At 37.6% G+C, this 26,799-nt stretch overlaps 1 protein-coding gene across 3 annotated transcripts in view; it reads right to left on the bottom strand.

Moving 5' to 3' along the window:
• Nucleotides 1–26,012, bottom strand: part of LOC139709279 (uncharacterized) — a 115,600-nt gene extending 89,588 nt beyond the window's left edge. The window contains exons 1-2 of one of the 3 annotated variants that reach the window (XM_071621227.1): nucleotides 25,867–26,012; nucleotides 5,312–5,393 (exon numbers count right to left, since the gene is read on the bottom strand). The gene's annotated coding sequence lies outside the window, so the exon portion shown is untranslated. Of the gene's footprint in view, nucleotides 1–5,311; nucleotides 5,394–14,711; nucleotides 15,062–25,866 lie in introns of those variants that run through there. The other 2 variants (XM_071621229.1, XM_071621230.1) reach the window with 2 other exon arrangements.
• Between the last annotated feature and the right edge of the window lie 787 nt (nucleotides 26,013–26,799).

Here is a 26,799-nt window from a genome sequence, read left to right as displayed (position 1 = left end):
CTAGATTGTCTAAAATACTGTGCCACACTAATACTAGATGTACAAAAAAATAGAAAGAATTATATATATATATATGTGTGTGTGTGTGTGTGCGTGTGTATCATTCTATCTATATAGTGGCGTTATCACTGGGTTAAAAGAAGCACAAGAAAGATAATATAATCTTTTCAAGAAAGTAAAATGGTCTACAGACAGCCAATCCCTTTTGCATGCAAATTTTTGAAAAATTTGTGAGAACACTTAGGTTTTGAAGAAAACACTATTTGGAAACCTCCTGTAAATTTTGAACTCAAGAGGGTCTTTATTTGTTTAGTTAAATCGACCATTAAGATTTGAATAATTTTTTCACACTACGAAAAAATTACAAATCTAAACTACTAGTCTAGTTTTACAGACCTGTGTGATGCACTTAGTTGCATATGTAGTTCATGTAAATGGTGTGTTGTTATTTGCCATCAACAACAATGTAAGAGAAGCCAGTGAATTCTTCTTTTCTGACAGCTTTAACATGCATATCTTTTATTTGAAGTATAAGTATCATATTACAACCACAGGAGGATTAATGTATGCAGCTGTACCTAGTACACAGAATACGTTACGGTGAGCGTTCGGTGCATTATTCGAATTTTAATGGCTAACAACATTCAAATATCACAGAAATGTTATAGCTTTACAATAGTCTTGTCATTCTGGTGGAATATATCATGTTCTGTGCTATTTGGGAAGGAATGCAAAAGGGATGCCCCATCTTTAAACAGTGGACAGAAAATCGCAAGACTCACCAGCAATTCATCAAATCTGTTCTTTGTCCAATATCATCCGAACTAAAAGGCACCAACTGATCTCAAATATTTTGATACTTGGCAAGGCAGTAATTTTACTGGTCACGTGGACACCGCAGCGTCTAGGACAGCATTTTGGAGGGTTTGATAAGAATGTGTGGACTTTTGACCATTCACATTCAGCAGTTAATGTCAATGTTTTATCATCCTCTCGAATCTGCACGATATTTGCCCCCTCCCCCCACCCCACCCCCCATAACAACACTATCCAACAAACGAATCAATGATTGCACAATCAAGGTTCAAATACTGATACCAGCCAACTTCCCTGCATAACAACACACTTTGGCATCGAAACAGACAAATTTGACATTATACACTCCCAGATTGATAACTGTAGTCTCTCTTTCCAAACCCATTTTCACCAATCTATTACAATGAGCTGCTGCATCTCATTTCATTTAGCATCAAGACATGGTGCGCCAGAAGGTGTAAGAATCAATATGTCTATAAAAAATATAATGATCGCTCCTTGGCCTTAGCTTTAAAAAAAAAAATGTATTACGAAAGGTAAGAAAATGAGGACAAAGCTTTCATCTTGCATGTCATGATGATAAATACTTGATTTTCTATGTATCTTTGAGTCCACGAGGAGGAAATAGAGAGTGTCTTCAAATTTTCATTTGCATATTCATATCAGTTTCGCCTCCCTTCTTGAGCCAGAACTGAGGATCTCCAGGCATCTCATGGTGTAATGACAACTTCATCAAATCAATAACAAGGCAATCTAATCTGTTTGTCTGCAGGCCCCAAATAAAGCAAGCACATGGTCACTAAATATCCAATTTGAGGAATATTCACTCGAGAAAGAGAGAAGGTTGTTTTGGGTGAGAGCTGTGTAGCCTAGGACAGTTAGCAAGTTCCTGACAATTGATCACACAAACGACGAGTAAGGCATGTCTGTGTGAAAGTTGGTGTGTCGTCTTGGAAGTCATGCTTTCCACCGATATGAATTGTCATCCAAGCCTCATGACAAGAGCATCATCACACTCCTTCGAAAACCGTTTAACACATACTTGCGAAACACAATGCCATTTCCAGATTTTTTAAGGAAGGCATTAATTTTCTATTTCAATGGCAGATATCAACAAACATATTGTATTGTTATGACTCCATCATCATGTAGAAGAATGTCCCAGATTTGTTTGGATTAGATTAATGGAACACGATGCTTGGTTTTGAAGGAAAAGTGAACCACCGTGTAGAATTTTGTGTCAAAAACAAATTCCAGGAGCAGAGCAAATCTGTCTTCATAGCAATGTGGGATTTTGATTCGCCACCATTAAAGGTATTGTTTACCATTGGGAGCAGCGATAAAAAAAAAAAAAAAAATGTTTTGAATTATCACATTTGACTATTAGGACCTATGTGTTGGTCAGTTGTATCACAAAATACCCTATCATATACACATTTCGTAATAAAGTCTAAAATATCACTATTTTTCTCAATAAACCATAACTGTAGATGGTTTAGTCTTGAAAATTTTTAATCATAACTATTGTTCTTATTTTGGACATTTAACAATACTTAACACTTATTATACTGATTAACATTTCTACATTGGTTGTTTCTATCCCTAACTCACACTTTAGAACTATTTTGAAGCACTACAGCTGGGTTTCTGTTTCATCTGCAAATGGTAATAATGCCTTTATTAAATGTATTGCTTACCATTGGGAGCAGTGATTTTAAAAATGCTTTAGTTATCACATTTGGTGCATATGTGTAGGTCAGTTGTGACACAAAACATCATACCATATAAAAATTTCACAATAAAGCCTAAAAACGAGATATTGCTATTTTTCTCCATAAACCATAATTGTAAATGGTTTATTCTAGAAACTATCATAACTATTGTCCACAGTTTGTATATATCTAGTGATACTTAACATTGATTATACAGATTAAAATTTCTACATTGGATGTTTGCAGGCCTATAGATCCCTTACTCACATTAAAGTTTAGAACCATTTTGAAGCACTAAAGCTGGGATTTTGTTTCATCTGCAAATGGTAAATAATGTCTCTAATGTCATGATAGATTAGGGCTTATTTCTCAATACCCTGTTATATCTGATATCCATCCAAACTGTTGGCAGTATTTCCCCTGTTTAATGACAACTTCATTTTCTCATGATAAATCCACTTAGAGCATAACACATACGTTTTTGTTGTTTTTGTCAATCTTTAATTTTTCTTTCTTTTTCATATAAACAATATACAAATATACATACAAACAGATACAACCACACACACACACACACACACACACACACACACACACACACACACACACATGCAAACACATACCCATACACCCACATCAATGCACCAAAGAAAAAATGGGAACAACAACAACAACAATAAGAACAACAACAACGACAACAAAAAGTTGGGCTATTGGATTACACTCTAAGCTCAGGCACAGCGGAATGATGAATAGCCGGCCATTCAGCGATCATGCCTAGTTGTGACACACATAAATAGCAAACAGCCATACAGCTGACCTCCAGGGGGACAGATTGAGTTCAATGTCCACTCACAGAAATACTTTGGATTGTTTTGGTGATCTCTCTCTCCCAATCTCTCTCTCTCTCTCTCTACCTATCTTTCTCTCATTTTTACAGGAAGAAAGAGATACGGGAAGGACTAAGAAGAATGTAGACCCATGCAGCGACTACATTATTCATCGGCCATAATATACGGCAGGTAATGGGACTCAGAGATGACTGTTAATGTGTTGTCTCCTTTCTGGCCAGGAATTTAATCTCCATACCTCTTCACACAGCGTCTGCTGCTGGGTCGTGCTGAAGGTTCATCCTGATACAACAAACAGACCTCTCATGCCATGTTTCTACTGTTTGCGTTTTCATAAATCAAGAGACCACGCCAGTCTGACACAAATGAATCGTTGGGGGAAAACAACAACAACTTCCCTTGCGCATCTAGGGAGATATGGATATGAATTCCTCATGTACTTGTCTCTTTCATGTAGTTTCCATCATTCTACGTCCGGAGGACTTGACCAAAATAAGAGATCATGCGTCCAAACATCAATGCAACGCCACAGATGCTTTTTTTCTTATATACAGGGCATACTTCAATTCATTGGTACGGTATCTAAATAATATCTCTGAATGCTCCCCACCTGAATTTCTCCTGATCTTCCGAATCTTACTGCCTCCGTTACCCCCCTACCTTTCCACCATGAGAGAGATTCCGAGTATTGTCATCAATCTTGTGAAAGAAACCAACCCTGATCCTCCAAAGCCCCTTTCTACCTGCTATCTTGACACAAGATGATCCTCTTGAGCAGAGCTTTGTGAAATGTATTCCTCTGTGCTCCCTAAGCCTGACATACATACATACATACATACATACATACATACATACACCGTTTACCCACACATTCTCTCATGAGACTGAGGAAAGAGCCTAAAGTGATGCACACGCTCTGCCATTATTGGGCCATTTACAAGTGTGTGTGTGTGTGGGAGGTTGATAGAAATTGACCCAATTTTGGGGTCCACTTTAGTTGTGACAAGCAAGCCGGTGACAAGACAGAAGAAGTCTACATGCTGTCCCCAGCTGCGTCCTGCCAGTAGGGTCAAGTTCGTGGAACTTGTGGTTGGTGAGGGATGGTAGCAGACTGGTAATAGAGCAAACGTTCGTCCATTCATCCCGCGGGCTAAAACCAGGTGGAGAAATGTGTTTTGTGTGGTTGTGTGTGTGTGTGTGTGTGTGTGTGTGTGTGTGCTGCTTACTAGAGGGAGACTGGGTCAGAAGGTTGGGACAACTGGGATGGGGGCAATGGAGGACAGAGGAGGAGGAGGAGGAGGAGGAGGAGGAGGAGGTGAAGGGGTGGGGGTGGGGGTGGGGGACAGGGGACAGGACAAGATAACAGCTCTCACAGTGGAGCTGTCCCACAAATTATGCATGAGGGTCAACATATAATAGATGGCTGTCATACATCATGCTGCCCCAAGGCACAAGAGCTGCATGTGTCATCGGTGTTACATCAAACACTCCTTTTTAGTTTCGCCTCCGGTACCACGGAATATCTACATGCTAGCCCAGCTCTTCCCTTCAATCACCAAACTCCTTTGTTCTTATCTTTCTATCTTTTTTTTTTCTCTCAACATTCTGCCATGATGATTGCAAAGCTCTAATCTAGTTCCAGTCGTTCCAATGCAGTTCAACTGTTTGCTTTGCACCAATGATGGTACTGCAGAAGGTAAACTTGCAAAGTTATCATGCAGATACCCAGGGAAATTTTGCAAAGAAACACAACAACAACAACAACAACAACCCACCTTACACTGAAGGAGACGTAATCCGTCAATTGCGTGTCACTGCTAGAACTGACAAGTCCGTTTTCTAACTTCTTTCACAAATCATGCATGGGCATGTGCTGTGATACTAGTGGCAAATCCAACATAACTCTACACTGAGATATAATATTTCAGCTACCTTCATTTGTGGTTTCTCATTAAACAGCCTCTTTCCAGAAAGGGCTCTGAACAGATCACTTCTCCGAAAGCCAGTGTCTTACCTGAAATGAATGAAAACAAGAAAAGAGAAAATAAATGGCAGCATTAATCAACATGGTAATAACAATCATAAAAGCATTAGAGGGTAATTCCATGAAGTTGGGGCAGTGTCCATGTAGCATCTACATTTATTGTTTGTAGGCTTTACATTTGCATTGAGGCCACACATTTTCCTGGAAATTTTGTGCCATTCAGACTCAATTTTGATGAAGTTATTAAGCAATATGTAACAGTGTCCTGCAGCATCGTGACGTGTCCATGTAGCATCGTGATATTTTAAAATTTGGTCCTAAGAGACAAATTATGGCAATTAGCTTGACCAAAATTTGATGCAATATGCATATTTACAAGATATGAATGACATAGCTAAATATCTCAAATTTCCTGTACACAGTTTTAATTTTAAAAGAAAATTACAAAATGTATCACGATGCTATGCGGTGTCCTTTTTTTGTGACATTTGGTGGACACCGCGTAGCATAGTGACACATTGTGTAATTTTCTTGTAAAAGTAAAACTGTGGAAAGGAGAGTTAAGATATTTAGCTATCTGACTAATCTAGTAATTATGCATATTAAAATCAAATTTTGGTCAAGCTAATTGCATTAATTTGTCTTTTAGGACCAGATTTTAACTATCACTATGCTACATGTACACGTCACGATGCTACAGGACACCGTTACACATCGTTTTAATAACTTCATCAAAATTGAGTCTGAATGGCACAAAATTTCCAGGAAAATGTATGGTCTCAATACAAATGTAAAGCCTATAAACAATATATGTATAGCATAATTAGCATTGAGTTATGCTAAAATGTCACACTTTGTGCCCCAACTTCATGGAATTACCCATGAAATGCCAAATAAATTCTGATAGAAAAACACAATTAGTGAGCTTTGGAGGCCATTGTCATCTGCGAACTTTGGAGCACTAACATACAAGAGTTAAGCCGACCATACATGACATATCAACAGTCTTCCTAACAGGGGAAAGGGCAAGTCAAAGTAGGCAGTAGCACAAAGTCGTAAAAGGGGCTGAAAACAAAGACTACTATACTCTCTGTCACTGCATCATGAATGGATGTGTGTCATAATGGGATTGACTTTGGTGAAGATGGGGAGGGTGGGGTAAGTTGAGAACCTGTAATGGGGAAGGGGGGAAAAGGGAAGGGGGGGGGGGACAACCATTATGTGTAATTGCACCGATGAATAATAGACCATGTCCACTCACTCATTCTGCCTTTGACCACTCCGTGCACTGACATTTTAATGATTTGCTGACTTTTCCCCCCCCCCCTGTTACTGAATAAGCTACCCCAGCAAAGAGCAATGCATAATGGGTTCAACATGTATCTTAAAGGCCGCGAACACTTTCCACCAAACACCATGAATTATACCTTAGATTCCCAAAAGCAGAGACATCATGGCCTCAAGCGCTTTGCATAAAATCTGATCATATGTGATATCAACTGCTGCATTAAACCAAGTGAAGTTACAAATTCCACATCTCTCTTTCTTGTTCTATAAAGCTTCATATGAGGCATCCAACACTGTGTTTGTTTGTTTCTACTCACATCAACACAAAGTGGCGTTGCACCTTAAAGAGACTGCACTGGAGATGAAGGGTTGCCTAGCAACGTAGTCATAGGCATCATCCCTTTCATTTCTGCCCACTTCGCATCAATCATGTCACAGAGGATATGCGATTAAAAAAAAAAAGACTATTCCCTGTATCATAATGGCAATCAACAGGGCGAGCTCTTACACTCATATATCTCGGTCCTTTCCATTCATTCAAATAGTGTGTCTATGACTGGATACAAATAATGATATACAAAGTAATGTCTGAATACTTCACACATATTTCTAAAGCTAAAGAATCAACAAAACGTGGACACAAGTACTACAATAAAGATTTCTTATGCATTTTCATCGAAAAAAACCCCACAATAACGACTGACACAGGATGAAAGCTACATTATGTCAGATGCTAGTTCTTAAATTTTCATGAAAGTGGTATGGACTTAATTAATCCAATTTGTGCCCCCTCCCCCAACATCATATTTAAAGTGTTTGATTCCGTTAGCAATATTGCATGGATATATATATATATACTTCAGAATGCAACCATCAAGTTAATCAATTTAAGTGCCCTTACGGTCATCTTGCAGGGCGACCAATGCTGCAGTAAACAGATTGGCAATCAATCATAATTAGCCTTTGTCTTTGATCTCCCATTCATATAGAAAAATATAAGCTTGGACCCTCCATTCTCATATAGGACTCGTGAAACAGTTGTAATCATTCATTTTGTCTTTAATTCACAGGTTACCTAGAATTCCAAAAAAATCCCCCAAAAATCAACAACAACCAAAAGACAAAAATGCAACAACAAAACAAACTTGAATTACAAAATAAACAAGTTCACCTTGAAGTAGCCATGTTAGTGTATTTTACATGTGTGTGCTTGTGTGTATGTGTGTACATATGAATGTGCATGTACACAACACACACACACACGCATATATACATATATGTATATATACAATACACAATTGTGTGTACATAAATGTGTGTTTATGTGTGTTGTGTTATGTGTGTGAATCTTGAAGTGAATATCTCTGATTAGCAAATTCTTTCCACATCCCGTTCCCTCACAATGGAATGATTGATCATAATTCAGGACTACCACTAATAACGGTTTACAGTTCTTCATAATTGTCATTCCGTGTATTTCAGTCTTAAAAAGCCACGGAACCACAATTTTGCATGGTGCTTCTTTGCTAAATTGTTAGTTTTGTTTTGTTTCTAGACCAACCTGATGCGAGATGATACAGGTACTGTACGCGCTCTGCCAACCATGTATGGCTCTATGACTGCCAAAAAATTGAAAACTGATATGTTCTACTAATTGCTACATTCACTCAATTCATGAATATATATTTTGGTATCACTTCCCTTTAAGAATAAGTTCGTATTTAGTCTTGAAATATCTCATAAACTCAACATACATGAAATTACTTATGCTTTTCTTACTGCACATCCATGTATCAACTTGGTCTAGAGGAACTTATAAAATAGATGAATTCCAAATTGTTTTCATAAGAAAGTATAAAGTTCATTGCTCTCTCGAGCACATACTTTTGGTGTAAGTATTCACACACATACCACTCTTCTTATCACAGAGAGCATACAGAGCATTATGTATGTACAGTGTGTGTGTGTATAATGCATGCATGAGCGTATATTGCTGGCATTTATCTCCTCTCTCTCTCTCTATAGGCCTATATATATATATATTCTCTTCTATTAAAAGACAAACAAACCACTATTATGGATACCCTTAAAAGACAGGGTTGTAGTAAATTCCATGAACACCAATACGATGACATTCAAGAACATAATTAATCTTAAGGGTTTCAATTTTACTCATTTCCTGGCGATATCATTGCACACGCTTCACTTTGTGTAGTGTAAAAGTGGAAATTTTCGGGGTGTTGAAATTTTCGCGCATTTCGCGCAACCACAAACTAGCACGAAAATAAAAGCATGCGAATATTTTTGCTTGCCATATGTTCCAGTAATTGATATCTTGATTCCACTGGATTAAAAACATGTGAAACTCGTCTTACTCGGCCGAGAGTGAATAATTAGTCGTGCGAAATATCCACTTTTACACTATCACTCAACAGTATGTCTCAATACCATCTCATGATCATGTTGTTACTTGTGCTCACTTAACCTGTTCTGTATGGGAACCTGGTGGCAATCTGTGGGGATTTTAGAACTCTGTATGGAATGGTGATTTTTTATTGACTGATTATCTGTTTCGCCCTCTCCCAGGTGAACAACATGACCGTATGGTAGATGGGACTAAACATTATCATATATTTCACTTCATGATATCTATTCTCCCGTCTCCATGAATGCAACCTCAACTTAAAGGTGCGTGGTCCCGGTGTTTTAGTCAAATGCGTACGCAGGCGCATGGCACAAGTTTCCTATAGAGGCCTACGCTATCGACTCCTCTTTAGCGCTTACGCTGTGGCCCACTTACCCGAGTCCGAAGAAGTTCGATCCACTGTAGTCAGTGGTCCGATCACAGTTTGGCTCATGATTAAGCTCACCACTGCCTCTCAGCTGTCACTCTCCTCTTTCTAGGTCCTTCTCTTGCCAATCACAGTCCTTTCAGGGATTACATACACACAGTATTACCGCAAACTTCTCATCATTTACATCACCATCTTAACTTTAAAACAACACATTCATGACATCTGTTGTGGACATTATAATAACGTCCTGTCAAAATATACTACTGTTCATTGTTTTACCAGAGTAAAGCAAGCTGCCCATAATTCGATCAAAAATGGCAACCAAGATTCAAACACCAGCTACATGTAGAAACCTATGCTTTTGCACGCAGTCAAATTTTGACAAGGGAGGTCAAACCTTGCTGCTGTTTTTTTTTTTTTAATGTCACCTAATCAACATCCAAGTCACATCAAACTGTAGAATCTAATCACTTCAGAGTCATACAAATATACACAAATATATACTATACATACATATAAATAGATATTTATGGATTTATATCAATACAAATGTCGTGCTGGTTGCTGTTAAATTTGATTGCATAACATAATCTATGCAACTATATAGATTGTGGAAGGATGATATAAATTCCATTCTAAAAAACAAGCCATTATCAAGCATTTTCATGATCACTTTAATAGTGCACACTGCCACTACATGACCCCAGTAACGACAGATTGTTGAACTCTAAGCAACTCTAATTTCAAAGCCATGCGTTCTGCCTCCTGACCCATAAAGCAGATGTACTTTGACCCCTCGTCAGAACAAAGGAGAATATGTAGGGCATGTAGGGATAAGCTTCAGATGCACATCATTTCTTCGCACTGACGTCTAGTGGGATTGGGACAGAGAGTCCATGGCAACGAACATCTCGTTTGGAATCCAGTATGAATCATCTCCGAGCAATGAGCCAGTTTACTACAGTTGGTATTAGAAGGAGAACATGTGGTCCCCATAGATGGGAACTAATAAAGGGTGGATGGTTTTTAAGAGCGTCGCTCTAATGACTGCATGGATGTAGAATCTCCATGGTTACAGGCATCCACAGATTGGATTCAGCCAAGGACGGTATCAGCCCTGAATTTACAGGTTGACCACAGAGTTCACATTGACTTCATCCTTACCACATGGAGATGGAAGTGACAGTCCATCCTAATAAATTTGTTGCTTTATATAAGAACAAAAAAAAAAAACAAAAACAGAAGTTGATCAGTGAAAAACTTGGGAAATAAATCAGACACACAAGAAAAGTCACGAACTGATAAACTTTAGAGAATAAGGCAAATTGGCAAGTCTGTGTGACATAAATTTGTTGCTTTTTTTTTATATAAACAGAAAAAACACAGAAGCTGATCAGTGAAAAGCTTAGGAAATAAATCAGACACACAAAAGTCACAAACTGATAAACTTCAGAGAGTTGAACAGAGAGGCAAATTGGCAACTCTGTGTGACATAGGTGTTGAGCAGCTCTCCATTTGGTTTGTACACAAAAAGTCATCAATCTAAACCCTCTGCCGAACGACATTTTCTCCAGACTTGTTCTTGGTATCAATAATGAGAATAATCCATTTTTTCATGTCCTCCACAGTGAGTCAGTTCTGTCCGGGTCCAAATATTTTAGAGAAAAAAAAAAATCAGTGAAATTGTGTGTACAAAACAAATTTCTTTTACTCTCTACACTTTTCATTTCTTTTTTTTTTTTCATAACTTTGTTTGTGTGTCTGATTATTCCCCATATTTTCATCGATTTACTTCTCTGATTTTTCTGTTTTCATATAAAAGCAACATTATATCAGGATGGAATTCCCCTTAAATCTATAATAGCAGCTCGACTGAGGTACACCATTTTAGCTTTCCTGAGCTGACAACAAGCGCCCCATACAACTTCATTTAAACCATAAACAGAAAAGTAAAAGAAGCACACAATTAAATAGCTATCTAGTACTCATTGAGGCCAGAACATTCCAAGCTCTTTTGATGTTTACATAATTGCAGAGACAGAACAATTAATCTTAACAAACATTTTGCAAATTTGGAGCATGCCACTGCATGATGCAATGTTATAATGCAAGCGGTGGAAGTACTTACCAAAAAGAAACTCAAATTTCCAACTCCCAATATGCAAAATTCTCATCTGACATGATTCAATTTAAATACAGAGAAATATTATTTGGGAATTACACTCGAATGAGCAACATTACTGATTTGGAAGAAAAGCAACCCATTTTTTCTTCCGGTGTGATTATGAGTATTGGGTATGAGAATAAAGCCCTAAATGTGTCTCCTTCATGAATTCATAATGATGTTATGTCCTCCTGATACCCATGAAAATAGCATCAAAGAACAAGCAGCCAGATGTCTGTAATAACTTCTGCATTTTCTCTTGAATATTTCTCTTAAATAGAATTAAACTCAAATATATATGTAACTGAATGAATGCAGCAATACTAGCATAACATATCTGTGAAGTCTGAGGAAAATTTGACAATCCGTTCAAAAGTTATGGATTTTTAAAGTTTTGGTGCGGCCATAGGTGGGTGAGAGGACGACAACATTTCATGACGTCAACTATGGATGATATTATGAAGAAAATATAAAGCAATTAACATAATCATTCTCTGGCATAATGAAAAAGCAAATAACTGAGCTCTATCAGAAAGCAAGGAATATGTCAGTATCACGAGGAGGGAATGTCTACTTTTCATAAAATATCAATTTTGTGGAATTGTCTCTATACTTTATATCCTTCTCCAGTAGCTGTTGAAGTGTTCTCAAGCAGCCATGACTGCACTCCACGGCTGCACTAACCTTTCCACTTGCCACTTTCAAAAATTTGTGACTTTTGAATGGGTTTTGTCTGATATTCCTTAAACTTCACTGATGTGTTCTGTCTGATATTCCTTAAACTTCACTGATGTGTTCTACTAATATTGCTGCATTCACTCAATCCATATACAAATTCACTTTATATTTGGGTTTCATTACCCTTTAAAGGTATTGTTTACCATTAAAGGGATCGTACAGTTCTGGTTGAGACCTAATTTCAGGTTTCTAACATTTTAAGGTGAGATAATGAGAAATGTCATATAAAATATGAAAGAGCATGCAAGTCTATGAGGAATTCAATGTTTATTTGATAAAAATTGGTTTTGAAATAGCTGAGATATCCAAAAAGAGGGATTCTAATAAAGTGTGGGACCCACACTTTGTAACGATCGCTTTGTTTTACTTTGTTTTTTAATGTTTCAGTCATTCCAAACCCGATCTTCGTCAAATAAATTTTGAATTCCTCTTAAAATAGTATGTTCTGTACTATATCATAAGTGTTTTCTTGGTATCTCACAAAAATTTAAAAGCCCAATTCTCATCTCCACCAAAACTGTACTATCCCTTTAACATATGAAACAAAAACCCAGCTTTAGTGCTTCAAAATAGTTCTAAAATGTGAGTAAGGGGTAGAAACAACCAATGTAAAAATTGAATCTGTACAATCAATGTTAAATATTGTTAAATATACAAAATGTGAACAATAGTTACATAAAACATTTTTAGACTAAAACATCTAGTTATGATTTAGTGAGAAAAAGTGATATCTCCTTATATCTTAGGCTTTACTGTAGAATTTTCATATGGTAGGAAGTTTTATGATACAACTGGCCTACAGATATGCAACAAATGTGATAACTCAAACATTTTTTAAATCACTGCTCCCAATGGTAAACAGTACCTTTAAAAGGTCTATTTCATTAGAGGCTTTTCATTATCTCACTTAGGAATGTTCAAAACCTGAATCCCTACCTCAACCAGTACTGTACAGTACCTTTAACTCTGATGCAGAATGCAGGAACTCAATGTATCAACATCATGTTTTTCTCCATAAACTGGATATGACATCTACTATTCTATCAAAGCTTGTTAGAAGTCACATACAAATATGTATTACTCCTTGTTCACACAGTGCTCCAAATGACAGAGGTTTCTGCCCTTTCCCCGTAGCTTTTGGCTTGCACAACAAATTCATCAACGCATCAACATACCACGTGTGGACAAGATTGGGTATGTTTCCACCTCCCCTTCCAAGAAATAGATAGATCACAGGCACATATTGCATACCAGGAATGTGCAGAAAGAGTGGGGAATGGCAAGAGAAGAAATAGTACAAAATCACAAGCAGAAAATCTGTGATGTAACAGTACAATCAAATCGCTGAAATCTTATGTAACACACCCCCATGGACTATTGACACATTCTACTCCCACCCCCCCCCCTCAAAAAAAAGAAAACACGCATGAAGGAAAAAGACATTTAAACAGCTAGAATAAGCAAAGAATGCATTTGTGTTTGCATTCTTTTTCTAGGAAGCACCATTCTCCTGGCATTCAGCCAAGTATCACAATTTTTGCCAACATCGTAGCTTGTAATGAGTGGCCGTATCTCCCTCTCTCTCTAGAGTCTCTCGGCACTTTGCCAATTACTAACACATAGCTCACACAAGCGTATCCAAGTACAAGGATGCAAGCAGCACTGTAAGCAAAACACACATAAGGAATAGCTGCGAAGCCTATGTGTACAAAACTGTAAAGAGAACATCATTTGCTGAGAATCTGTTGTCATTTATTGATGTTTTATTTGCAATTGATGATGATAATAAAAATTCACATTATAATATCTCTGAGCACTAAAAAGGAAGAAATCAAGGAAGAAGGAGTTTCCAGAATGTTCTGACATAATAGCAATTACCAACTGCACATGCTACGGCATGAGTATATTGAATGAACAGATGAGTTTTTAACAATACATAGATGTGAATTTTTCTGTTGAGTCAGTTTGTTTAATACATTCAAGCAGATTATTCAACAGCTGAGGGGATGTTGACTGAAAAGATTGTAAACCGAAAGATTGGGTATTGACAGGTGGAAGCATTAAAAATGATGAGCAAGCATCCATTATTTTTTCAGGTTGTGATACTTGTGTGTGACACAAATACACTGCTTATCATCAAGGACTTGCAGTCAATTAATTATGCATCCCCACCAAAGGATTAACACTCACACTAGTAGCACAACTGTACCTGCTATGTTCAATATCTGCATATGGATGATTACCAGAAACCCTATCAAAATCTACATAATTTACAACAGAGGAGTTTTCATAAAGATTTTTACATGAATTTGCGAGATTTCATCCACAACGCGATACAAACGACACCAAACTGCACATATCTACCAGGAAAACACCGAAGTCTGGGGTGCGACGTGGGCATGGCTCGAAACCAAACAGAGTTTCCTTGCCTTGTCGAATCCAGTTTACAGCGTTCGCGCAGTGCACATGGAAATGATCAGGGTCGTGCGTACAGAGAGGCTACCACAGGAAGTCCAATGGCCACATCCAATGTTGCCCTCACGGCAGCAAATCCCATCCGATATATGCGATATTGTTCTCGAGATATTCTTCACGCGGGACATTGAAATGCCATGCTCTGCCGTCCCAAGTGTATTCACCCAACACTCCCATTTCAAGAAGATATCATATATGTAAACATGGACTCTTACCCTTTCAAAAAGGCTTGAGCTTGCCGTGTGATGTAAATGTCAAATGACTTAGCTGGGAGTGTGACGTCCAATGGCTGAATAACATGAGAACATCCCATGTCCAAAGCAAACAGACTCATACCTACCCCCCCCCCCCCCCACCCCTCCACCACCCATTCCTTGATTCTTTCTCCTGCATACTTCCTCTTCCGCTGCTTCAAACTCTAAAACAACAAAATGTATCTGTGTGTGTGTGTGTGTGTGTGTGTGTTGTGGGGGGGGGGGGGTACTGAGAGCTAGTGATGTTTACCTGTCACATGTCGTTCATATGTATCAACCAAAGGGAACAATGTAAGAATCACCATCTGAACATTGTCTTTATAGGTTCTTGGGGGGGGGGGGGGTTGTGCTTTTTAGGGGAGGGGGATTTGCTCTTTCTTTTATACAACTTCTTTGCACATTCAGAAATTAGAGAAGACAGGTTTAGCTGATATCATAGCACTGACTGCCCCATTCAATGCTAGTGCATGTTCAGGTTATTAACAATATTGCTGCAACTCGTGCTATATTTCTGGTGAGCATGGGGGTAACATTCAGGGACAACTAACTCCTAATTTTTTCCCATGATTTGAATAAAAACTTTATATATGATGAGAAAAAATTTCTGAGAAAGTTAATGTATTATCAGAAAAAGTATGTAATCAATAGGCCCTATTTAAATGAACTAGGCCTACAACTTTCTGTTTTTGAACCTTCCTGTCCGCTCTTGTACGGAAACCCTCTTCCATGTGTTTGTAATGTATGAAGCATACATATTTGGACACACACTCCCTGCCATAGGTCAGAGTAATAACATAGCCAGGGTGATTGTATGAACTTTGCTCCGATGTGTTTTGCTTTTAGGATCATTTCCTTCACAACAGCTCAACCAGATTTCAGGATTTACGAAGGGGAAAAAAAAAAGGATCAGGAAGGGTGGGTGTGAAAAAACAAGATTTCATGTTCCTATGCTCCTAGAGACTAAGCTTCATGCACTGAGGAAGTAGGCTCTAGGAGGGAAGTTTCACAGTTCTAAGGGAAGCAGTGACCGAGAGTGTCACGATTTTAAATGATTACAAACCCAGGAATCCGTCACAGGTTGAGCCATTTTGGTTCCGAAAATTCAGAGCCCTAATGGGCGATGATACTTCCTCAGTTTTAATGCATTCAGTGGAAATGAGCCCCACATCTTTATTGAAGCACATTTCAGGAAGAAATTAGACACAAGGAAGGTACTGCTTGATTCCTAGAAAGAATCCCTGAATCATTGACCCTACGCAGGATATACACCTAAATGAAGCAGAAATTTAGTTTATAGACTCCTGACACAAACATCTCAAAAATCCAAATAAAAATGCTATGATGACAGAGAAGGAGCTATCTCAAACATACGGACTTCAGTCCTGACAGAATTTAAAGGGATTGTACAGTTTTGGTTGAGACCTAATTTCAGGTTTCTAACATTTTTGTGTGAAATAATGGGAAAACCTCTTGTGAAACATGAAAGAGCATGTTATTCTAGGAGGAATTCAAGGTTTATTTGATGAAAATTGGTTTTGAAGTGGCTGAGATATCCAAAAAGAGCGATTCTACTAAAGTGTGGGATCCACACTTTATTACGATCGCTTTGTTTTACTTTGTTTTTGGATGTTTCAGTCATTCCAAGCCCTATTTCCATCAAATAAACTCTGAATTCCTCTTAAAATAGTATGCTCTGTACTTTATCATAAGTGTTTTCTTGGTATCTCGCAAAAAGTTAAAAGCCCAATTCTCATCTCCACCAATACTGTACCTTCCCTTTAAATGCATGGAACAGGGCTTGAGCTTTGCAATAACTGTTGATGTACTGCACTGCAAACTAAAATTGCACTTTGAAAGGTACAGCTGTAAAGCAAACAATCATTACCTTGCTTACCCTGAAAAAAGCCATAATCAAACATTAAACAAATAAACATCCAGGTCAGGTCAAAAGGAAACACTCACATCAAGCAAATGATCCTCTTTTACCACCATAACAGGAAAGCATTTATGCATTCAAAGAAAACATAAAGTCAGCCCTCCCCCTCAACAAAAAAAAAAAAACTTTCATATTTCCTTGCAAACCTACATGTATACTACTACATGCTTTTCTGACACCACGCACTATCTAGTGATATGTGTTAAGTACATAAGGAGAGGAAAAACACAAAATCTCTAAAAGCAAAGAAGCTTTGATGAATGGGGATCACACTTTCATTTCCACAAGCTGAAAATACAAGCACACTCGGCAAAGTGAAAGAACCCACACACACACACACACCAACCCCCCCCCCCCCCAAAAAAAAAAAAAAAAAAAAACTGTTCAAATACTATCAGGGCATTCGGAAGCAAAAAATTTATACTAGAACGGTATAGCTATACCAAAACGATATACGATGAATTTATGTGTCTGAACGCTGACTAACGAAACGACGGTCAGAGCATCGTTTCGAACTAGAACTCGATAACAAATCAGCATTCCGTGTGCATCTGAACGTATGGCGACCATAGAACAGTATAACTGGGCGGGGTTTAATGGGAGCGCGCACGAAAGGTGACCCCACAGCTGCCACTCATGACTATAACAGCATGCACAGTGGGTAACTGCACATCTATACGATGTTTCCCAGAACGGTCGAAATTAGTGTCTGAACGGTCTGTCGGCTATTCGATGATTCTTTATACATCATTTCGTTATCGAGTTTTGGTATAAAATAGCATGCGCCTGAAAAGGGGGAACTATGTGTCATCTCTTGACAAAATATGGTGGCAGCTGAAAGAAACAAGACTGTGTTTGATCAAGGATCCATAACACACCTGTCATCCGTATGAAAGAAAATTGCACTTAACGACCAACATTTTCCCTTGTGAAGAGCTAGATTACACTTTGATTTCAGTTACCGCCTATCACATAACCATTTGATGATATCAATAATTTCATCAGGTGACGGTGTGTACCCAACACTTGCTAAATTATGGCTGTCCCTTCACATTTTCACAAAAAGCTACTTTCCACCGCAAACTAATCAAAGTAAGAGTGTCAGCAGCCCCAAAAATGTCCAATCAAATTACCATCAGAAAATGTCCAGAGAATCAACCATGATCATGTTGTTTACCGATAAAATTGCATCACCCCCTCCCTCCTTTACCTACATCAATTTTCCACATACTCCAGGCAAGATATCAGCAGCAACCTTGAGTGACTATAGGCGCACTATTCGCCTTCAGTCCAAGGTACAAGGTTGGCTCAAATGACACACACATTTGCGAGATGCAATCCTTTCAACATTACTTTCCCTTCATTGACAATTCATACTAATCAAATGTATGAACAAGAGCTACATGCCATTTTTGTTAAGTTTGTTCACATATATGATTAAAAAAAACAGAAAGAATGCTTAATTGAAATTCATCAAAAACCATAAAGTTATTGTTTGTTTACTTATTTTGATCAGGAAAAAACAATGGGAATGGGTACCAAGTTCAAATGCATTATCTTCTGGATAGGGGGTGTGTAGAATTCACAACCAAAAAACAGCACAAGAGTTAAGAGAGGTAAGTGTTTAAACTAATTGATAAGCAAAAACAAACAAACAAACAGACAAGCAAATACAAAGGGCTAAAAGAGTTTGAAAACAATTAGACATTGGCTTTTCATTAAGAGTTTTCCAAAAAGTTTTTGGATACAATGGCCTAGCAACTTACTTTTGTCACAAGTCAGGAATGCAAGTAAACCTGGATTTGTCACTTCCAATATAAAGCCCTTGCAATATAAAGCCTTTCCGATACAAAGCCCTTCTAAATAAAAAACAGGATAACATTCCTCGCCTTTGGTAATAAAACCGCAAGAGAAGAGCAAGAGGCACAGTCTTTTGCTAACAGACTCATGCCAAAAAGGTATCTTGGTCAACATGTAGGTTTCCACAGCAATCTGCCATTCACATGCGATCTATCCCAAGTGCGGGAAATTAGATAATATGAAGCACATAGCCTAGCTGCGCCATTTTCAAGTAAAGTCGTGGTGTCGCTTGATTTGAACACAATTATTTCAAATGCACAACCCCCGTGTGTTCCAACATAGATTTGGTGCAGAAAATTTTGTTTGCACTATCTTTTGCAATGAAGAATATGCAATTAAGAAACAAAATACTATTTAGAATCTTGATCAAGCAGAAAGATTTCAAAAATTGTCCTTGGATATTTATTAAATATGTGTACATTTGACCAGATAACGATGTTTGTAAACATTTACGAATGGATTGTGATCCATGCACGCGTTGAGTGCACTGTGTGTCATTCTGCCTAGATTACTGTAAAAGTGGAAATTTTTGGCATTTCGTGCAAACAGATGCTAGCGCAAAAATAAAAGCACGCAATATATTTTTGCATCCTGTATGTTCCAGTAGTTAACGTCCTGATTCCGCAGAATGTAAAACACGTGAAATCCATCTTACCCAGTCGAATGCGGAAAATTACTTGCACGAAAATATCCCCTTTTACAGTATCGGGCTAGCGTATTACGTCAACTTCCAGTATGACTGAATCTCGCCTCCAGAGCATCTCATAGAAGGGTTGTCTGGACATCGTGGCCATGTTTCACTTATAACCTTAGATGGCCTACGGTAAGAATTCGGCAAAACTACTAACGACAACATCTGGGCAACCTTTGGCATGTAGCCTCTTAACAGGTAAGGTAAAAAAGAGATTGTTGAGAGGTTGCCTGGACATCGATGGGTTAAAAATGGTCACAAAAGGTGCGTTAAGACAGAACATCTTGGAATCCTACTAAAGCGCAACTGACTTTTTGTAATATAGAGGATTTTCGCAATGCAAAACATGATGCTTTCCAACTGCTTTACTTGGTGGTGCTGTGAAAGAGCAAAGCAGAATGGCAGGTCAAAGGTCATGTAAAATCACTTGCTCTGCAAGTCAGAGAAGCATGCATTTGCTAGATAGATAGAGATGTTTCATCTCCAAATGCAGTTTACATATTGCTTTAAGTTTCTAGTAAACTGCCATTGTCTTTGTGATCAGTAGTAATATAAGGAGACACCAAAACTGCATGGCATTCTGATGTTCTCCTTCACATACAAACTTCACTGTTCCATGTCAAAATGGTAGTTCCCCAGTCTTAGCTGAATCAAATTTATCACACTTCTTCAGTGTTCAGAAAGAATAGCAGCTAGACATCAGCTATACCACATATAGAAAAAAAAGAATAAATATTTTTCCAGGAATACATGAAGTAAACAACAACACAATTAAAAGGCAGCTCAAATTGTGACAATGTTACAGCAAACAACAAATAATATAAATGGAATTGGAAAGTTTGCTTTACATCGTATCTTCGAATGTTATTGTAATCATGGTATCAAATGCAACCCAAGGCCCGTTTCTTTTTTGAGGATTTTTTTTTTCTCTTTTCCACCGATTTCTCTGCAATGTACAGATGCACACTCTTTGGAAATATGCTTTTGAAAATATCATATTACCTTTCACATATTTTTGTGTTGTGAATAATGTACAGGTTTATCCAAGCCAGAAGAAAAAAAAATAATGTAAAATTTACAAGAATACCATCAGAACCTATTATAACAATCATGCACAACAATGCAAAACAATTCCATGTTTCCTTATCACCAATGAGCAGTAACAAAGTGTCATCATGACTGCTCCATTCATAAACAGAAATAAAGAAATCAGGAAATCAGCACCTTCACTTATGTTATAATAATCATAGATACTTTTGACTATGATTTCTCCACATTGCACAACTAATATGCCCTTCCCTTCAAAATTTGAATTATCTTGTCCATGAGTTGTCAGGATGTTTTTGACAAAAAAAAAAAACCCAAAACAAATCATCTCCTAGATATCAAGTTTTCCCCACACCATTACGTCTCTTGTGACAACTACATGTGTTTCTACAGCAACATCTTTTTCTTTTTCTTTTTTTTTTTCAACGAAATGGGATTACTCAAACTTTCTTCAAGAGTTTTTCAATTCCCACAGAATAAAACATTTTTTGCATCACAGTTCATAGAGTATCATTCATATATAGAAAAAGCAATTATGAAGTGTAATGTAAAATATCGCTACACCTCATCTACAGTAATGAACAACAAGATATGAATAAATGTTTATGAGAAATTATCAAGTGAATCCACTACTATGAAGCCTACCAAACTTACTTGAATCAAAGGCTTCTCACCTGATGTTATTTAGAAAACTTTTGGACTAGGCAGAAAAAAAAAATGGATGTACTAAGAATCAATAGTAAGTCCAGCATTGCAGAGCTCATTAAAAAAAATGTACTCGTATGTTGCTGCCATTCCATGGAAAAAGTGGCACCCTAAAAGTTTGAACAAGGCAGCTTCATTAGACACAAAAGAGTCTATCTCAATATTAAACCTATAAATTATGTCAAGAATCTTGAAATTACCAGCGAATTTCAAGTTACACAGTGAATGGATATTTCTGTCACATATTTTATGCAGCTAGCAGTAACTTCCAATCAACTTTCGTAAATCAGTCCTTTAAGAAGAAAAACAAAAAAACATCCCAAGCAAGAAAAATCGTTTACATGATTCAAAACGACACACACACAAAAAGAAAGTAGTCGATATATAGCAAAGAGATGAGCCCAACTGATGTGCACATCGTACCTTGAAAGTCGAACCATGACACCTCAAAATGATTACACGACTGTTCAACACCGTGGGTGTCAGAAAGCCCGGGAAAAAAATCAGAGCAAGATCGAAGCCGAGCAAATTGTATTCTGCCAACAATTCTACTTCTGGGCTTGAACCATTCGAGGAAGCAACTGAAGGAAAAAAAAAGTTAGCAATCTCCTCTGGATTCACCAATGTTGCAGCGATAACGTATTCCCTCGCTCATGAAGCTCAGATGATGATGATGACGCTCAACCTCACTTTATATAAGGCTCTGGAGGGGGCATGCAGGTATCTGACTGACAGCCTCAACACATCAAATCGCAGCAGCCATAAAAAAACTCCCTAAAATGCTGTTAACCCATTTAAGTCAACATTATCCCAGCAGTAGGTATTATAAATGTGGGAGATAGAAAGACAGAGAAAGAGAGAGTGTGAACAGATACATATATATATATATATATATATTTACTACATCATGAAAAGTGGAGATTGCGAGATGTAAAAGACACTGGTTTTTTTTTTTTTTCAATTAACTAAATACAAAAAACGTAGATTATAGCTGCTCTACTGGGGGAAAGTACATAAATCTAAAAATTACATCCAGCAACGAAGCTGTTGAGTGATTGTGCATAGATTATTCACATTATCAGCTTGCCTAAATATCTTTTTTGAAGCTCTTTAAGAGACTGTGGATAAATAAACAACCTCTTCTTCTTCTTCCTTTCATCTTTCCCTGCAGCATCAAATGTTTGTCAAGATCGGCGGCAATTTGCTTGACATATGGGGTGGGGGACTTGAGAAGGAGATTGTGTGCAATCTGGCAGGAAAAAAAAAAATGTAGATCCAACAAAAGAAATTTTCATCTAAATTTCATGCCGGAGAAGCACTGCTCCAGAAATGGCCAAACAGATCTCGTACATGCCGTTCCATATTCATTCTGCGATTCCTAGTCCTTCCACAAACCGAAAAAATAAGAAAAATATAGATACATATTGAAAAGGGATATATATGTAATGCATTTTGGATGAATATTTGGCATACTTAGTTCAGGCTAATATCCATCTATGACAAGCTCCCTCCAGTATGGATTACCTGGCTAAGGATAAGAGTTGCTTATAAGTGAGAATGTACTGACCACAGGAATAACCATCTACTGACAGTGACCATGATACTGTTTGCATAAAATTCTTCATACATACAGAACAAGACCAAAGTTTTGATTTTTCCCTGGAAACTCAATTGAAGTCGCCAACTTCTGGGTTGGAAGAGAGGTGATAAACACCCTATGATATGCAATAAGAGGGTGTGTTCAGAATGTGTGCCTTGAAGGGTTCGTGTGAAATCAGTGCTGATTTACTAATAACTTTTGTCACAACAGCTGTCACATATACAATACCATAAATGGCAGAAAAAGATTAAGACACCCAATTACCAAATAATATCTGAGTCAATAAAATTTTTGAAAATTGTTGTCCAAGTGTAGGCAAATTATTTCACTAAACTGTTTTTCGTAAAGCATCTTGAATCATAAAGCTCCCCTTTCTGATAATGATCCTCTTTATGAAAACAGTTGAACCTCTCGTATCCGGACAAGTCGGGACCGGGGCTCATCCGGATAAGGGATTTGGCCGGATACGGGAGACTCAATGCTTTATACATGTACATATACATACACATGTACTGATGTAGCCCATTGTAGTACCACATGTTGTAATGTGCATACTGCAACCTTTTCATTGTTACATTTGGGGATGTTTGGGGATGTTGAAATGTCTGAAGGTAAGCAATTTGGAAGGAAATTTGATGTAATGTATGTTAATCATGTTGGAAGTAATATGTAATTCATGTGTGTTTGGGTAGGAGTTGTCAAGGAGTTGGGAATCCCCCTTTCCTCTTGTAATTATTAAAAAAAAAATCAAGGCGAGATTGCGTCCGTATAATAGAGAGATCCGGATAAAGGGAGGCCGGATAAGAGAGGTTCAACTGTAATGGAAAGGTCAAAGTGAGGTTTTATAATATAACCATCGTTCACCAGCCTTCTGTGTAGCGGTGCATTAAAGTAGCAGTTTCCCCCAAACATAATGTGGATTAAGCCAATCAAGAAAGATTAGTGCCACACTCAGTGAAAGCTTGAAAAAAACGAGATAATCCCTTTAAAAGTTAGGTAGTTTTTAAATCTGTCGTTAATTCCATGCTTGGTCCTCTCTGAATGGCACTATACAACACAATCTGGAGCAACAGAGAGAAACTACACGGAATTTATGAAAATTATTTTGTCGAGGACATTGAAAGAGAGCATAACCTACTTCCTTCTTGAGATATGGAGCGTAATATTTGCCTTAAAAAGGAATGAAACCTAAATATACTGTGGATTGAGTGAATGCAGAAATATCAGTAGAACACATCAGCACAGTTTGATGAAAACAAGAATGATATGTCAAAAAGTCGTGAATTTTTAAGTTTTGGTGCTGCCATCACTGAGTGAAATTACTACAATTCCCGACATCAAGTATGGACAACGATATAAATAAAATATAAAGAGAATCCAACAAAATTAAATATTTTATGAAATGGTACATATTCGCTCGACTTGCTACTGACATAATACTGATATTATTCCATATGCAGTGCATTCTGAAAGAGCTATAAAGTCAAGTGCCATTTTAATATTCTAGAAAGTGAAAATGTGCTGTAATTTTTTTTTACATTGTTGTCTATACATGACGTCACAAAATGCTGTAGTCTTCTTGTCCAAAGATAATGGCACACCAAACCTTTTAGAGTTCATCACTTTGAACAGATCTCTGATTGCCACAAACTTCGCTGATGTGATGTACTAGTACAGCTGTACTACGATTGTGGTATTTCCTCAATCCATACACAAATTAATGTTTCATTCTCCTTTAGCATAGTTTACTTGAAGACAGGTAAGGGTAAGTGTATTTCTCTTTAAGGACTTGCATTTGTGAAATTCTTTTGATATTTTCTACGTACTGTTCTATCACAGTGACATCATATCTTGTTGCAGAAATCCCACCTACAGAGGGCAGCACATAAAATCAGCCAAGGCTCAAAAACGGTCTCTGTGCATTTACGAAATCCACAAGTATGAACTGTTTGGGGAAATTTCCCCATGAGTTCTTCTGTTGAGGTATTTAAAATGTGACCGTGCACCTCAAAACGAACATAAAGTCGCACACACTGATTTTGCGTGAGGACTGAAAATAAGTGAAATGGGTCAACCTAGTCGAACTTGACTTTTTCATATTTTCTGAAAGAACGGGTCTTCTTTTACATTATGCTAAAATTTGGTATCATAAAACGGGCAGGAAAGTGTGTTTTTTTAGCAGTTTATCTCGAACATTTTTGGTAGAATAGTGAGATTAGGTGTGTCTTTAGAATCCCTTTTTCGTTTCTGAAAAATCTTGTCCACACTCTTCACTTTCAACTCTGATAACTTTTAAAAGGATAATGCTTCTGCTTTGAAAGTTGGCATTGATTATGGACAGAATGTGCTAATGAGGCATGCTTAATTTCAGTTTAATCTGATAATCCTGTCATGTTGTTACTCTGGTGATTTACTTCCTGTTTTTGTCCCATTCATCGCACAGCCAGCACGATTTGGTAAAGATTAAGCGCTTGAATAGACACTGTACTTCAGACCTCTTTTCTCAGTTCACACTTTTCCTGAGTTTGTGCTTTCTTTCCAATACTTAGATAGGTTAGAAGAGTCCATTTGATTTGAGTTATATATCATTTTAAAGCTTAAAGTCTGCTCTTTCAGAATATGGTCTTAACTAAAAATTCATGTCTGGCGACATTTTGTTTGTTTTGAGGTGCAGGGTCACAAATAAAGTCCATGTGAAGATGCCCACATGATACGAAGAAGAGGTAAAAAGAGTATTTAGGGTATAGTCTTTGATCACGATTTGGTTCTACTCAAATCCGCCCATCACTCCACAACAGCAGCACACTGCGCACATTATCATACAGCAACATTTTCTCATAGCCTTGGGCAGCACGTGTCAGCACACATTATGTCTGGATGTACACAAACTTTATTGACAGTATGGTACTGAATTCTTTCTCCTGATGGTATCACTATGGCATTCATCTTACCTGATTCTCGTTGAGTTCTTTCAGTTGGATCAGCTTCCCGCTCTGATTACCCGTATTTTGTCAAAATATCCTCGCTTGTGATGATTTCTGCAGAGGAGGAGAAATGTACGAAAAACAGAAATGCATAATGTTCAATTTCACATATGAAATGCCTCACCTAAACCAAAACTCCAGAGCAAAAAGGTTGATGATCTCTTCTAGTTCGCCTGGTGAGTTGCTCAGTCATGATCAGTACAAAAAGGAAGCATTCCTGGATCCACTGAAAATGTTCAAGGACAAACTACTGTAAATCAAATTAATTGCTGTGAAACAACCGGAAAGTCAATAAAAGAACTGGCCTGTAGCAGCAAATGTGTTTTGATCTCCACAAGAGCATGATTTTAATGTGGCAGGAGAGAGAGAGGAAAAAAAAATACACAGCTGGGTGAACACATCATTGAACACATGTTTTATTTGTGCTTTCCTCCAACATAAGTTAAGAGTTATCTCAAAGGTTTACTTCAAGGACAAGTCCACCTTCATATACATGTGGATTGAGTGAATGCAGCAATATTTGTAGAGCACATCAGTGAAAGTTTGGGGGAAATTGGACAATCCGTTCAAAAGTTATGAATTTCTATTCAAGGTATCATGCACAGTCACTGCTGGATGAGAAGACTACTAGAGTGTATGATGTCACATGTGTACAACGATATAAGGGAAATATAAAGAGAATTTCACACAATTTTACTTTTGAAAAAGGTGCACATTTCCTCGACTTGTCACTGACATATGTTAAGGGTAATATTATTCCCCTTGCCTTCTGAAAGAGGGAATTAAAGTGTTCTTTTATTATGGGAGAAAAGTTAGTATATCTCGAAATTTCCTTATACTTTCTTTATATCGTTGTACACATGTGACATCACAAGCTGTACTTAGTCTTCTCATCCAGCA

The sequence above is a fragment of the Diadema antillarum genome, unplaced genomic scaffold, assembly GCF_040938485.1.
Source record: "Diadema antillarum isolate AM-2024a unplaced genomic scaffold, OU_Dant_1.0 seq00001424_RagTag, whole genome shotgun sequence".
Classification (NCBI taxonomy): Eukaryota; Metazoa; Echinodermata; class Echinoidea; order Diadematoida; family Diadematidae; genus Diadema; species Diadema antillarum.
This window is presented reverse-complemented; position numbering and strand designations above follow the sequence as displayed.